Source organism: Corvus cornix, chromosome 2, assembly GCF_000738735.6.
Source record: "Corvus cornix cornix isolate S_Up_H32 chromosome 2, ASM73873v5, whole genome shotgun sequence".
Lineage (NCBI taxonomy): Eukaryota > Metazoa > Chordata > Aves > Passeriformes > Corvidae > Corvus > Corvus cornix.
Genome location: NC_046333.1, coordinates 42,021,546 through 42,038,520, shown reverse-complemented (window position 1 = coordinate 42,038,520; position 16,975 = coordinate 42,021,546). Strand labels below are relative to the sequence as shown.

General features: G+C 38.1%; 1 long non-coding RNA gene across 1 annotated transcript in view; it reads left to right on the top strand.

The window, feature by feature from the left end:
- Nucleotides 1–375: 375 nt before the first annotated feature.
- Nucleotides 376–16,975, top strand: part of LOC109144469 — a 48,945-nt gene continuing 32,345 nt past the window's right edge. Inside the window, exons 1-2 of the long non-coding RNA XR_002045268.1 lie at nucleotides 376–446; nucleotides 5,154–5,224. This is a non-coding gene — a long non-coding RNA (uncharacterized LOC109144469). The remainder of the gene's footprint in view (nucleotides 447–5,153; nucleotides 5,225–16,975) is intronic.

Below are 16,975 nucleotides of genomic sequence, written 5' to 3'. Positions count from 1 at the left end.
ATAAAAAAGAGTCTCTTCTTCATCAGCTACATATGTAATCAGAGGACACTGGGACCTCTGAAGTTGATGAAAACTTTTCCCATTTGTAATATTTTCCCTACTTATTTTCTCTTGAAAGGGACAGCTCATGCTTTGTGCAGTCCATCCCAATAAAAACTTTGTAAACCTACTGAAATTTTTTTTTTGTGATTTTGTACTGATGACAAAACATGCAGACATCAAAGGTTGTATGATACACACAACAGAAAATCTTACATAAGGTCATTGAAACAGGTCAGAATTTGTTACAACATCTAACATGTTTTGTTAGGTAATTTATTTGGACTGACAACCTAAATCCAGTTAAGGACACACATGGCTTTATGCAGCCTGCAGTGGGAATTTCACTGGTGATCCCGAAGCTTTCAGAGAAGGGCATAGAGTGACATGGGCTATGCACTAAAGGGGTGAGTTGGGAAAAGTTAAAAAATCCTTTACAAGATAATAGTCATTTTGTCTGTAACCTGACATACAATCACTGAAGCTCTTCACCTTGTGTTGTCCTAACAGTGATTAATCTGTACTCACTCCTGTTTGTACTGTATCAGTCCCTTAACCTTCTGTTGAGCTAGCATGCAAACACAGGAAAAACATAAAAAAGCTACTGGGATTGGTTTCCTTTGAGCTCCTTACCAGCTGAAAAACAAGTTTCACTACTCTTCCTTCATTAGGATTTTCAATATCAGCTACTTCGAGTTTGTCTTATCTGTGCTTGTGGGGTCTACCTGCTGTCATTTCCCCAGTACTGATTCCCATTTTATATTACCTTTTTTAAGGCTTATATTCTAAAGCAGAGGTCTTCATATGTTCCCTTTAATTCTGTGTTCTGTTACTTAGTGGATCATGCAGCAATGACTGGCATTTTGGTGCTCTAGGTGTATGACTGTGACACCATGGTGTTGCTACAGTGAGTTTTCCTGAATAACTGTAATCTCGAAGTTATGTTATCATCTAGTATGCAATAGGAAATACAAAAAACTACAGGTGCAACTTTTCTGGGATATATATATATATTATTGATAGCAAATGTATTGTATGTGCCTCAACAGCAAGATGTTTTAAAAGTGTTTAATCCAGTCTGAAGTTGAATTCTGATTTGCTTCTAAATCCAAAAGAAGTGCAAGCTCTGTTAATGCCATCTGTCAGCTACTGGATGAATAGGCATCTTTCAAAAGTTTACTGTCAGTAGACAAAATGAGTTGATAGCTTGCATTAGTATGCTGCCAAATTTACTTCTTGATTCCTCCTGCAGTTTAGTGTATGCAGCTTTGATTTGCTCTTCTGTCATCATGGTTTTGTGTCTCTGTTCCCCAAACTCCCTGCCTTAGTCAATGGCATGTTTCCCCTTGTATGATCTTTTAAAAGTATTCCTCGGCACATAGCAGATCATACCTAACGGTTTTCTGTTGCAACTGCTAAGTTCATCAGTTTTCCTGATAGCTACAAGTGTATCTGTGTACCAGAACTGAGATCTCATGTTGGGATCCCATTAACAGGGGGTAGCTGTTAAACTGTCACACAACTCTTTTTCATATCACAGGTAACAGGAAAAGCACAGAAAAATATGTGTGCGATGACCAAAGATACACATTGTAAAAGCACATTTTATGTCCCTTTAGTAGTAACATTTTGCTTAGTAAACATAGTCAGTGAAGCTGGAAGATTATTCATCATATTGTTAAAACTGATGTCTAGAGCAAGTTAGGTAGATATCACTCTATCCCCCAACAACTATATTTATAGAATCATAGAATGTTAAGGGTTGGGAGGGACCTTAAAGACCATCTAGTCCCAACAGCCTCCAGCCAAGGGCAAGGACACCTCCCACTAGACCAGGTTGCTCAAAGGCCCATCCAACCTGGCCTTGAACACCACCAGGGTTGGGGCATCCACAGCCTCCCTGGGCAGCCTGTCCCAGTGCCTCACCACCCTTACAGTAAAGAATTTTTCCTAATATCCAGCCTAAATTTGTCCTCTTTCAATTTTTACCCATTACTCCTTGTCCTATCACTACAGTTTCTGAGGAAGAGTCCCTCTCCAGCTTCCTGGTAGGCCTCCTGCAGGTGCTGGAAATTTGCTGTGAGGTGTCCACTAAACCTTCTCCAGGACAAACAGCCCCACCTTTTTCAGCCTGTCTTTGTAAGGGAGGTTCTTCAGTCCTCTTATCAATTTTGTGGCCCTCCTCTGGAATTGCTCCAACAGTTCCATGTTGACTGATTCTACACCACAGAGTTCTGTGTTTGGTCACTTGAATGAATGTCATTTATGATTGATTTAGATTAGGGACTGGATTGGAATTACAGATTAGGTGAAAATAGCCAGACACCAGTTCTTCTGACATCATTTAAGGGTTTCCCCCATGTACTGAGGACAGTATTAGGAATCCAGGGCTGTTTGCCCTGCAGCTGCTAAGTACAAATAGGCCATCAGCTGTACTTTAATTGTGCCTCAGATCACACAACACTTACATAGTTTACAGCTGATGGAGTTGTGCAGCCAATGGTGAGATTTTGTGTTTGCTCAGGCTGCCAGACTCCACGCATGCTGATGTGAGAGGTAGCTGCCAAATCTGAATGGTTGCCTTTACTGATGTAGATAGTAATGCACTATAATTACCACTCAGCTTTCCATATGTCGCTAAAGAATTTGTGTAATTAACTCCATATTTAAATATGATTCATCTATGCAAAATTAAATGTGTCTACTGGATCCAGGAGCCTTAGGATTCTTCAGGATTTCAATTGCTTTGCTAATTTGTTCAAGGTAGGGGGTTATGTTAATTTTGCAATGCTTTGGATGACCTATTTCTTTATGATTTATTTATTCATAGTTTTCTGTTTATCATCTGAGAGTGTGCTTAGAAAATACATAAAGCCAAACACAGTTTAAAAAAATTAAGCCAAAAATTGCTAAATTCACTCCAGTTTTGATACTTATAGATTTTAAAAGTCTTAAAGTTTGATATAAGTAATTTGGGTAGCTGTTCCACAGTATAGATTCTTTTAAAATACAAAAAAACTGCCCAAACCAAAACAAAAAACCTCCAACATTTTGTAATGCGTCTTCGTAACAAAATATTTAAATTGTCCCAGCTTGAAATTTCAGGTTTTGACTTCCTGAAATATTTTTAGATCTTGGAAATTCTTACTGAATGGCCAGCTACTAATTTGACTAACAATGTCTCCATTCAGTCTCTGAATTGTCCTTCTCAACCCCAATGAGGGTGAAAGAACAATAAGGTATTCAAAAGGAGAAAATTTTTTTCTGAAAACTGCTTAGGAAACTCTGATAAAACGTCACCTCATGGTCTTTAACCATGTGTTTACCATATGTGCCATCTTTCCCAGATCATAGTATTTCCATTTTTCCTGATTCAGTTGTTCTGAGTTGACAGAGGCGCAGCTGTTGAGTTTTACCTTGATTTTGCTCCCCTCCCACTCACACCAATACATCATATCCTGGATTCAAACAAAACATGTTGCTTAACAGTGAGGTTTTTGATTTGTCTCTGTGATCATACACCCCAGGAGGAATCAGAGTTTAGCCATGTATTTCCTGTGTTACATGTAATCTACTGACAGCAAAAAATTACCAAAAGGACATCACTGTCACCTCTTAAAATAATAAATTTCTTTAGTGAGACTAGTGCTCTCTTTGAACTTCATAATTGCATGCACAGTTGCAGAAAATAGATTGCATGAATTTGGAGAGCTGTATAAATATTGCAGCAGTTTTTTGTGGACTGGATATGCTGTAGGACAAATGAAGATTACAAGACAGGTGAAGCAAAGCCACTTCCAAGATCCACATGTGCTGCTTTAGTGACAGGCTGAGACATATCAAATCTTTGAAAAAACTAAATGTGAAGGTTAAATTAATGGTTCCACCAGGACCTATTCTATTTTTTTTATCAGAAATGATGACTTATGAGTTCTAGTAAACAACTCATTTTTTACCGAAAAGTAATAGATCCAAGGTAAACACATGAGCAATTCTAGCTGTTGTGCAAATGATTCTTCACAGCTTTTGTATAGTAAGAATAACACTTCACCATAACAAAGATGTATGATCCTAAAATTTCCAAATACCTCAGGAATTAAGATGAACAAGCAAAGAAGAACAACACTCCACAAATCCAGTCTGAATTACAGAAAAATGGGCAGAGCTTATAATTTTTTCAAGCATTACCAAATGTAGTGTCAACCAAGTCATATTGAAAAGGCAGCCTCAGTAAATGTGTGAGTCATCATGTGAGTAGATTAGCAAGAATTCTGACAAACATGGAAATACTGTCAATGGTACACTGACAAGCACTGTAACTAAATGGGGATCAGATTGAATCACTGTAGTGTGGAGTAAATTAAATTGGGAAACTTGAAGGAGACCTACCCATGTGTATATAAAGTACATTTAACAGAAGGATCTATTACTGAGCTGTTATCTAGATGCTTAACAAGGTCTTGCTGTAAACGAAGGGCAGCAGATGACTGGGTTTATTTAAATTAAAAGTCAGAAAGAGTGAAATTCAAATGGCTGAAGCAAGGACCAACAATGTACCTCTATTAGCAGAAGCTGCTAGTAGAAATTTTTTATGGAAAGTCTTTTTCTTTACTGCATCTCATTCTGTGAGATGGCCCACTTTTAAGGATTAATACTGTTAGTCCCACACAGCATTGCGAACATTTGTGACTAATATGATAACATTGCCTAAAGGTGTTTGGTTAGACTCTGAGGAAAGTGATGTCAGGTACATCTACCCTGGAATACAGGTACCTCTGCCACCAGAAAACAGTGAATGTGTTATCCTAGTTGGGATGGGTGACCATCTCTCTCTGCCCACTGAAGCTTTTGCCATCTCAGACACTCCCGGGCAAATGATACCCATAATGACATTTATATTCCTACTGTCTGAGATTTGCAAGTGGGTCCATAACCTGTTTCTGCCAGAAGAGCCAACCTCAAATGCATGTGAGTCACATCTTGAAACATCTCTGTTGTTTGTAAGCTGTATTTGCTATCCTTGATAGGCATTCATCTTTTTCTGGAGCTGAGAAGCACTTGAGACATCAAATTGCATTGACTTTCTTTTTATTTTGCTTTTATTTTTCTGCCAGGAGCTCCTGATGATTCTGATATCAGTGTCCAGCAGTGTTGCACTTCTTTTGACTGAAGCTAAGTACCAGGGGTATGTGCCATCTGGACATGTATTTTAACTGAATATTTTATTAGAATCTGATTCAAAAACCTTTATCTGTTGCCATTTTCTGAAGTGCAATATTAAAAGTCTGTACTTCATTGCAAACTGCTTGAATCCACTGGAAAATTTTCACTATTATGTAAAGACTGTCACTCTGGGAAAAGTTAATACACTGTACATAAGCATACATTAGGTTTTTGGGGTTTTTTAAGTAACATCATGTAAAAAACTAGAATCATTGTGCAGAAAAAAATTGCCATAGGCAAAATAAATTAATCTATTCCAAATTCATTCCCTAAATGTGCTTTTTCTCTCAACTTGGCCTACAGTTTTTCATATTAAATAAAAGTTTTCCTAATGTTCCTCTGAGGACGCTCTAAAATATCTCTGGACCTTCTCTTACATTTCTTTTACCTCCACCTAAGTTTCATGAGCTCTTTCCCACTATTTGCCATTAAAACCTGTTTTTCTACACAAAGATCAAGGGGTTACAAAGACCCCTTGCAGTGATATTGAGGTTTCAGAATGCACTGTCCCTAACATCTCTGACTAGTCACTTCAGGCATTTTCTGCCATGTCTGCCATTCAACTTTATATCTAGAAATCACTGTCCAGATTTCGTCTGAGCTCAAACAAGGTTCTTACTGTACTGATATTGATGTTCTATCTTTCAAATTTTATTTCCTGCCCAGACACTGGAATGCATATCTGAAGTCTTGGTATCTCTTTCAAAAATCTCTTTTCAAATGTTACATTTTTTAGATGGTATAGAAAAAAAAAAATCAAATACATAGTGCTTTTGATAAATTTTTTTTTTAGGGTGAATTAGTTTCTTTTTTTGTTACCCATTATTTTTAATATAATATTGGGACCCTGTTTTGTGAACTGTGCTACATGTGTAGGACCTACAACTTAAAGTTATGAGCTCTTGATTTGCTTTAGGTTGAGACATCAGTTACCACTCCCTGCAACACTGCCTGCTTTTCCTATGGGTTATTCCTAAGGTAGCAATGTCACAGCCAATGCCTTTGTCTTGACTTGACCCCTCACTTGTTACAGCAAAGTGATGTTATTTTGCGTTGTTTCTCAAAAGTTTGGTTTGTGCATTAAGCTATTTGGATAGGATTTTCTCGATGCCATCTCTGAACTTCCCAGATCCTTCTGCCTCTGCCCTGTTGAGGCCTCTTGCATTTTAAATTGTGTGCAGTGTATCAGAGCACTATCAACCTACTTTAAAGAGAGTCTGTGCTGACACACATATCAACAATTTTTAATTTCTTTATCAAAGTCTATCTTTTACTCTTCAAAAATTCTTCACCCAAGTTTTGGGTTTAGATCCTGGTTAGACGCCTTGTCAGAGACAGTTCCTGAAACTGTTAGATGCTTTTTCCTTTTGCCAATAACTCTTCTATACATCTACATCTTCCTGAAGCCTGGTTTAAAAACATGCCACTCATTTTTTGCTTTTGTGTGGTCTTTGGTACTTTTCCAGGGACTGAAATAGCTGCATTGTGTCTTTTGCCTAAGCTTAACTGAAAACAATAAAAAACTTCTATTACTTCAGAAACTGCTATTATGAGAAATTTCAGATTAATTTTCTTTTTGATGGAACACTCTCTTCATCACTACAATTAATGCTGTCTTTTCCTCTGTGTTTCTGGAGAATTTAATTCACAGTGGATCTCTTAACTGTTAGAGTTGAACTAAAAATATTATTGAACTTATCTTCTTCTACTTCACTCCAGCTTTCCAGGGCATGACCTCTGTGCAAGGTGAGCAATCTGGCTCATGCCAGAGCCTCATGCTGGCTCGGAACTTTGGCTGCATTGCTTGAGGTGAGAGAAAAACCATGGGAAAAGCATGCTTTATCCATAGTTGTCACTCCATGATTATTTCTATTCAGACTCAGCTAATCTGAAAGGAAAAGCTGGATAGTTTCTCAGATACTGTATGTAGCAAATTACAGCTTCGCAGAGGACAACATTGTGTGTACATGTATTGAAGACTGGGACAGTAGAACTAGCCAGTAAATCATTATTTACTGCTAAATAAGCCTCACTTCTGTGAGGTTAATAAAAACCAAATGATGAAGTTCTAGAGATTACAAGATTCGGTTTTGTGGAAGTAACAACATATGTCTACATAAAACTCTCCGTCTTCCTACTTTAGACTTTCCAGGTGGCTTTTATAATTTTTCCATTAGTCTCATTTTTAGAAACATGTAACCTGATCTAAGCTTCAGAGCACCTAAGTGACAAATTATTGGTCTGATATTCATGACCACTGAGTACATCAGGGTCTTACTTTTGAAAATTATCTCACATTGAGCAATAAAATAAAAATTTAAAGAGCATCTATCTTTAGATGCACAACAATACATATCCAGATTCTGGATTATTACCTGTACTTACCTGTACGTTACCTTATATATACATATACGCCTTATATATATATATTTTATGGCATCAGGGTCACTTCTTTAAGAGACAATAGCTGTGAATTTCAATACTTTGAAATCACCTAATTAGAGTAGACAAATGATATATTTCTCCCTTCTTCTGAAATGAAAACAAAAAATACAGAATCCCCTGTTAAAGAATCACTTAAATGCCTGTTCTTTGAGTTACATTAAACCTAAAGCCATATATATTTGACAAAGGGTTGTAGGCAGGGCATTTCCTAGAAAAGTCATTAATGTTTGCAAATTCTTGGCTATTACAACATATTGACTGTCAAGATATGCTGTGAGGGCTCATTTGTTTCTACATCCATGAGGTAGTAGTGAAAAATCTTATGTACATTTTTTTCTGCAGACTTTCTCCACCCTGCAGCACATTTGCTGATTACTATCAAGTGGAAGAGGCAACTTAGAAGTGTGATTTCTTTTGTGGGTCTGTATTGTCAAGGGACACCAAGAAAGAGAGGAGGGAACTCCAATATAAGTCTGAATGTGTTTATTCCTTGGCTTCCCACCTCTTTTGTCATAGAGAAAGACTGCAAATCTGTTTCTGCATATGTTTCCTATTGAATTCAAGACCTGGTAATGCATAAACCATAACATATTTTTTTTAAGTCACTATTTCTTATCACAAATTAGTGAGAACAACTGTGTGTACTCTCCACATTTTAGTTGATGTATAAACAGAGCAGTGGGGTTAATTGTGAAAACTGTTTACTTTTGAGGCAGGAATAAAACCCAGTCAGATGCTGACTTTTTTCAAGCTGTGAATTTTTTTTCTCCTCCATAGCACATATGCTTTGCTACAATCTGGCAAACATATCCATAAAAAAAATCAAACACAACCCAGAATATTTTATTTCTTTTTACAGCTTGCAGTAGAACTACGAATTCATGTAAATTACATTTAGTTTCTCCTCTCTATAAAGGTATCAAAATGGCACATTAAATATTGGCCCTGAGACTGTGCTGGCATATGTACCTAAAGCTAGTCACAAGCAAGGAAAGGAAGCATGCTCAGTGTGAATGAATTTTACAGTCTGATAAAACAGAAATCTGGTTTAATAATATTTCACTTATGTGAGATGTAGTGTGTAGGGCCAATGGCCTAAAACTTACATTTCTCTACTGAGAGCATTGTTATTAAATATAATATCTGCCAAGAACTGTCCCAGTTGTATGCCCAGTGTTTCTCACCACTGTTTTCTCTGCAATAATGGCCTCTCATATTGATTTATGTACATTTACCTAGTTCCCCAAGGGTATCTATACCTTTGGACATGAAATAAGTCTGGTATTTTGGCAAACTACAGGGGTTTAAATGAGTCTCTTTTTTTTTGTATGTTTCTTGGCCTAAGTGGTAAATAGACCAAATATTAAAATACATATTTTATAGTACATTACTTGCATAAATTTTGAGCAAGTCCTGGAAATATTTCTCCAGCAGTGTTTAATTTCTGCCTATTCTGGACCTAAATGATGTTGCAGAGCAGAGTTGAATCACACACCTGAGAATGATATGGTGTGCTAGTGCCTCTCTAGGCTACTGTGCCAAGCAGGGTGAGAGGACAAAGTTCTTCTCAGAAAACAACTCTGGAAAATGCAATGAAAAAGCAGAACTAGACTGAGACAAAGCTGCATCCTGACCTAGTGGGGTGTTTCACCATTTTGACTGAGAGGGAGCCCAGCAACAATCATCAACTGCATTACATCCAGCCTCCCAACCTCTCATTATAAATGAAGCGATCATTCTCCTGGGAGAGTGGAGGTACATGATATTCCATGCATCCATAAGTCTGTGGTGTCGCAGTAAGTACATTTATAAATCCTTTGCAAAAACAAAGTTACTCGATTCAGTGGAAATCATAAAATCATGGAATCATAGAATGGTTTGGGTCACAAGTGATCTTAAAGATCATCCAGTCCCAAGCCCTGCCATGGACAATGACACATTCTATTAGACCAGGTTGCTCAAAGTCCCATCTAACCTGGCCTTGAACACTTCCAGGGATGGGGAATCCACAGCTTTTCTGGGCAAGCTCTCCTGGTGCCTCACCATCCTCACAGCAAAGAATTTCTTCCTAATGTCTAACCTAAACCTACCCACTTCCTTCTTAATACCATTACCTTTTCACTAGCTTCCCGTGTAAAAAGTCTTTCCCCAATGGTCATGGAAGGGTTTTCTCTATCAAATGTTTCCCAAAATACAGTCATAAAACAGCAAACTTAGTAGTAGGACTAACAGAATAATGTTAAGGAAAGAAAATTACAAATGCAGAAATGTTTGAACAAAATATTCTATATAAACCTAAGAAGACTCAATTCTTTATGTGACTGCAAAAATACTTCTTTTCCTCCAGCTTCCCTTCTACATCTAGGGGCTCACTACCAGGAAGAAAGGGCAATGACTCTACTCATTATGTGAGTGGTATTTGAACAGTTCTTACTTTGCAATGTAATTTTGGGTCCAAGACTACATCAGTATATAGAGAAGAACAGTCTGTCTTGCTTTTCCTGCCTTCCACATCCTCTGCTGAAAGTCATGCTTTGCCCTGAGTTTTACATTCTTCTCTTCATCCCACACAGAGCTCCACATCTCAGCACCTCAAGCAGTGGTAGAATTTTCTGACATAGCTTCTTTTTGCAGTGGCCTCAAAATATTTATGACCTAAGAGCTGTTTGGTCTTCTTGTGAGCCACATTTCTCAGTCAGTGGCTACAGATCTTCGGCTTTAGATTCCCCATGTTACCCAGGAGGGAGAAGGGACACGCCTGATTTCTTCAGTAATATTTAATGAAACTGAAACTGAAGCTTCTTCAGTTGCTGTTGCTTTTACAGCAGTGACATTTTCTGGCTTAGTGGTCCAGTGGATAAGGTAATGAATTGGGAGTCACAATGAAAACCTACATCTCTGAATCCTATTATTTCTAATTACCTTATAGTTTTTGTGGAGCAGTAGACACATGGTGTGGAATTCATTAGCTCTAATTAAATCATCTAGAATTTGGTGTTTCACTCTGAATAAGAATCCACAGGTTTCGTTAGCAAGCAATGGAGGCACATAAGCACCTACAGGGCAATTCATTTCCTAGTAAACTAAGTCTGCAATGGGTCCTGTAAACAGTTCTGTTCATTAGCCAAGGGACGCATCATGGTGAGCCCAACTTAGACACCTGATTTTTAGAAATATAAATTTCCTCAAGATGACTTTGATACATGGTGATTCAGGAAATATTTTGAATTTGTAAAAATGTCAGCATTTTCTATTTCTAGTTCTTAATTTCCCTTCTTTGAAAAAAAATAATTGTTGTTAAGATTCCACATTATCACTGTAACTACATTCCCTGCTTTAATAAAAAAAAGTCATCATGGCGTTGCTTGCTATGGAAAGTTTTATATATGTAAATTCCACCCTTTTTAATTTGCAAATTGCTCATATTAAAAAGACAAAATCTGGTGGAAACATAAACTACACCAAGTAAACTCAGGAGGTGTTACACTGAAAGAGCTCTGAATATATGGCATAAATAATTGATCAGAAGACTGAGGCTGAGAAGTGTAAATGAGTTCAAGAGAGCCTCATATTTCCTTCTTCAGCACAAAAGGGGTCAAGTCATAGAGTGAAAAGACAGGAAAGTGGGATTAAGGTACACCAAAAAAAGCAGACATGCTGGGCCAGATAATTCTTTCCTGTTTGTAACTTCCATGTTTTCAACAGAAAATGAAGTGACTGCACAGATGGTCTGTGTTATTCCCACATCCTTTGAAATTCAGTTTCCAAAAAAGTCACCTTGTTCTGTATCCTGTCATGTAGTATAAAGTGCATACACTCTTTTCCAACATGTTCACATGCATTTTTGCTGTCAAGAATGGTCTATTTCATTAGCCACGATGATGGAAAAAATTGTGTAAGAATGGGGATATAAACATTAGTAGCATCAAATTCTGCTGCTAAGATCTGTGTGAGAGAAGGCTGCTGGTGTCTCAGTCACAGTATCCACATTAGTGTGCAATTTGGCCCCAAAAGAATAAATCATCTGGTGTTGAGGCTGCAGTATTTTTGGTCAGTGCTGTTCTGGAGTTTTATATTGGTCTAGAAAAAAAAATAAAAATTCCCTCTACCTGCATTATCAAAGCTGTCTTAATGACCTGGCTTGGATACGAAGTAAATTAAGTAACCTGTTAAGCATGGGAAACATGACATACGGAAGTGAATATACAGTTTGGGTTGAATTCGATCTATTGCATACCACAAAATGTTTGCAAATGGATTTAACCTGGAGCATCTCTATCCTGCTGGTCCAGATAAAAACATGCATGAAGATGTAGTCTTCATTCCCAAGTTCATGCTTGACTACCTCTTGTGGTTTCTGATTTGCTCCACCTTACAAGACACTGCTTCACTGTGGAAAGTGCTTTTGGATATTGTCTGATTTTCATAACATCATTAAATGAGAGGAACAGAAAGCAATTAGAAAGTACAAGTTATCCTACAAATAAGTCCCATGTTTGAGTTGGGCTTTGCTCCTGATTTTCTCTGACTGATTACTGGCAACAGAACCAGTCTCAGAGCTCAGAGAAGTCTGTACCAAATTCATCCAACATTTTATTCTCTGGAATCAGAGCCAGCAGCCACCAGATTTCCGCTTCACTGTCCATTCTCATGACATAAGTGAGAAGGAAGCATGTTTCTTTCTGAAAGCACAGACCTGAGGATGTAAACAATTTATGACCATTAGAAAAAGACCTAAAATAAAAAGAGCTTAAATAAAAAATTATATAATAAGATTTTGCATCTGATAAGATTCCTTGCAACTGCTTCTCTTTCTCGCAGTGTCAGAATTTCCTTTAGCTTTTCCTTCTAAATCATGGATTGAAATACACATTTATTTTCACCACCCCACAAGATATACATAGGCAGACTACTACTTCACCCTTCTACATAGTTTGAAAAATGCTTTGTAGAAATTATGCACCTGGTGAAGCTCAGTCTTATGTTCTCTCTGCATTTGGGCCCATTGTCTCCCAGTAATAGTGCCATGTATTCTTGCAGCCTACAGTACTCCCTTTTCCAATGGCACTCTCATTCCTTAAAAGGGGTCATCTTGGCAATAGGAACAAGATTTCCTGCTGTGTTTACAGCAGCAAAGAGTTGTAGTGAGGTGTGGTTCCCAGTTCCAGACAGTTATGGGCAAGGGATCAAAGCTCCAGTAATGCCCTGTGGAGAAGGAGGACATGGCTCTACCTTTGTTGCTCTCAGACTTCACGTGTGTGGTACGTACTCAAAGATGAAAGAGCCTGAAGAAATCCATCATCTGATTTCCTCCACAACCCTCCTTCTCTGCCCTTTTGTAAGGAGAGAACACAAGAACATATGTTTTTTGTGTTGAAACATGTTCATGTTCAAAAGCAGCGAATGAACTGAACACCAGGGAACTCAGAGTCTTTTGAAGACTCTCATTTCCTTAACAGAGCAACTTTGGAGTCTGGGAGATTGCTCCTTAGCGAAGCTTACATAACATGAAAGAAGAGCCAGGCCCAGATTATATTAGTCTTTTCCCACAGAAGTCCTAAAAATAATAAAGCAATTGAGAGTAAAGGCAGTTCTACCAGTCTGTAAACTCTAGCCTAATAAAGTTTATAAAAGACACCAAATAATGTTTTAAAAATATAATAAAAACCCCACAAAATCTCCCACCCAACCACCCACCGCCTATTCCATAAAATAGGATTGTACCTTTGTTGTAATTCAGCCTTACTTCATACAATCTCCAGGAATTTAAGGACACAAGTTGTGGTTTTTAACAGTCCTGAGGGTTACATCAGAACCCAGCTCTATGAAAAGTCAGGGACACATGTTTCTGAGTGCAATTCTTGAAGATTTCCAAGTAGAATGTTTTAAAGTTCAGAGCGATTCGTACACCTTATGACAATACTATACACAAACTATGTTTTTACGTTTGGAAAGGAAAATTGCTATCAAAACCTCTCTGCAATAAAGAAAATCAAATGAGACTGATGAAAATTATATCTACTTAAATTATCTAATTAAATATAAGGAGGCATTGCATACTCTCCTGTTTCCCTCACAAAATACAAAACATTTTAGTCTAAGAGGAAATTTTGCTATGTTATTCTGCTCTGAGGTGACTAAACAATTAAATTTGTTCTTTCTTTTACACTGTCATTTTCTTAGTACACTGTCTCTGCCATGGTGACTGCTCAGTGCTTGCTGCTGCACCACATGGTGCTCCACAGGATTCAGGTCTTGTCAGAAAGTGAGGCACATAGTGGCATCATGAATATTTGTGTATAGTTTTCTTGTCCCCAGACACGGGTAGTGCCAAGAAGCTGTTCTAGCTATTCCTGCAGCTTTCTCTTCCCTGCATTTGAGTGCAGCTGGGAACACAAGGGGTTAAGTGCCACTGCTCATACCGTGTCTGTCTCGGTGGCAGGGCAGGAGGTTATGCAGCAGGGATCTCATAGGAAGGTGAACGCTTCTCCTAATGAGGTGAAGCTGATGGCTCTAATGCAGTGGAACAGCTGCAGCAGGCTCTTTCCCAGCTCAGAGTCACACTGAGATCAGTTTCAGCACATAGCAGCTCTGTTTTCTTCACACATTATAGTTATGATTGATTTGCAAAATATGTAAAATGTTACCTTTTTATAACAAGAGCTTTAAGGTTGTGAGGCATTGAGGAAGGGGTTTTGGTGCTGTTGCAGTGAGAACCAGCTCCCTTCCACCTGCTCAATCTTTTCCTTGGCTGACAAGGTTAGCTTCCCCTTTTGCTGCAGTCTTCTGAAAGTGCAGGGAGATCTGGGTGCTGGGAGGGACCAGGAATCCCAGTTCCAAGTTTTACAATAACTCAAACACAACCTGCCTGTTTCAAATGTACATGATATATAAAACACAGTCACGAGAGACTCGTGGCTTTTCTGCTTCGTTATTAACGATTCTACCAATTTTCCATTAATGGCCCTATACCACAGTTAGACATCACAGCAAGTATATGCACATGATTTGCTGCCTGTAACACTCAAACTGCTTCCCTCAAAGCCTAAAGTTCAACACAAAATTCCTGATTCCCGAGATTTACCATCTGGCTCTGTCGCAGCTGTGCATCCCACTGCCCGGACACATAGATCATCTCCCTCTTCCGGGTTCTCAGGGGTCAGGAGGTGTCCACAAGGCACATATTGCACCCTTGTGTGCAGGCAGCTTCTGAACTACTCTGGGTAGCTGAGCAAAAGAGAGGTTAGCAGTATTCCCACACAGATGTTGTGTTTCTGGAGGGAAAGCAGGCTGGCTTTCAGTCAGTTCCTTCAGGACACTGTCCACAGAGGCATAGAAAAGAACTCATAGAAAATAGTCAGCTCTGAGTACTGTTAATTAGTCTTTAGTTTGAGCAATTATTACAGCTGTTGTGGGTGTGGTCATTTTAATGTAGGAAGCTTTTTCCTAACCCCCCCAGAAAAAACCCAAACCAACAAAACCAAACAGAAAAACAACTGGCTCTCCCCACCCCCCCAAAAAAAAAAACAACCAAAAAAACCACCAAGGAAAGGAATCAGTCTTGGCAAGTAGCACAAGCAAAATGCAAAATACATCCATTATAAAAAAAGTTCAAATTATTATTCAGTCTTTAACTATGTGATCGTGAAACGTGTCCAGGGTACAGAACAAGCAGAGCAGAAAGCTTCAAGAAAAGAAATTATAATTTGCTTTCCGGTGTGTAAGCATCAGATTAGACCAGGACACAGGACCTTTTCCTGCCAAATCATTTCTCAGTTTGGACAGCTTAATTCTGGCAGCTCCTAACATTTTCCGATTAGACATTGCAATTTGAATACTCTTCTATTATAATTTCTATGTGTACTTTTGAATAAAATGTATTGTCTGCATAAGGATACGTGCTTTGTGATTTAGCAAACAGACTAATTTTCCCTTTAAGCTATAAGACAAAATAATGACATTGCTGATATATTAAAAACCACAGGCAGCATACATCCAACTTATTATGACACAGTGTTGTCAATTGCTAGGCTCAGTGGTGTTTCTAGATGTAATGGCAGAGTTCAAAAAATATTGTAGGGAATTTTTGAGGGAGATAATAAATAAATTATAACTAATAATAACGTATCCAGCAAATTGCTGACACAAGGAATAAAAGCTGTTGAGCCAAATTGAACCATATGCTTTTTGAAAAAGTAATTTCACAAGTGGAAACTCTATTAGTACCTGTGTATGTTATTAGGACAGCAGGATTTGTTCTGCAACTAGACGTATTTGCTGTATTAGATTAGATTCAGTTATGTACAGAAATACGCACAGCTATCCAACATGCACTGTCAACTCTGTAGAAGCTAAAACAGTATCTTCATCTATTTTTAGTTATATTTAGTATTTCTCACTATGTGGGTTTTTTTTCTTTACAGTTTTCGTGTTGCTAAAAAACAACCATGAAAGAGGGCATAAAAGTGCATTGGTATTATCTCCTTTTCAACTTCACAAAGGATCAGAAATATTCAGTAACAGCAGAGGGATTAAAAACTTCAAATGTAATCATAGACCTAATTCTGTGAGATTGTCACCATCTTTTAATGTTGCTTTCATATTGGTGACTAAGCTGTAAATTGTCCCATAGCTAAAATCTTGTTCAGTTTTAAATGACATGTAAAGGTGACAGTAGCTGTAAAAGTTTTCCTGAGAGAACAAATGAAGGCATTATACCCCAGCTGCCAACCTGGGCCTAGAGGAGGGCTCAGAAAATGTATATGACGTATCGCTGTGCAATGCATCTGGAGACTGCAACTTGGGATAGCCCTGGCAAGCAGATTTTAGGATATTTCCTCTGTTCCTTCACGCCAACTGACAAGGCTGCAACAGACAAGATTGGAACCAGGACTCAGTCCTTCATCTGAAAATACCAATTTTGATTTTTCCTACCTCATACTTTATCTCTCCCTCCTGTGAGTATGCTGATATCATATGACAACAAAGTCATTTTATCAGAATTTCACAGATACTTCAGACTGGAAGCCAGAAGAGATGCATGAGTCTCATCAGTTGCACAGACAGCTCTCAAAATGCTCTCTAGAAGAGCAGACCAAGGCAGACTGAGTAAACCTGAAGACATGAAAAATCCCAAACAATATATAGCTTCCTCTTGTGTTTGTGCTCTATACAAGCCTTTCAGTGATGCTTACTTGTGTCTATAAAAAAACCAAACCCACCAAGTGACAAAAAACAGATAGAAGAGGAAAAAATGCATTTTGTTATA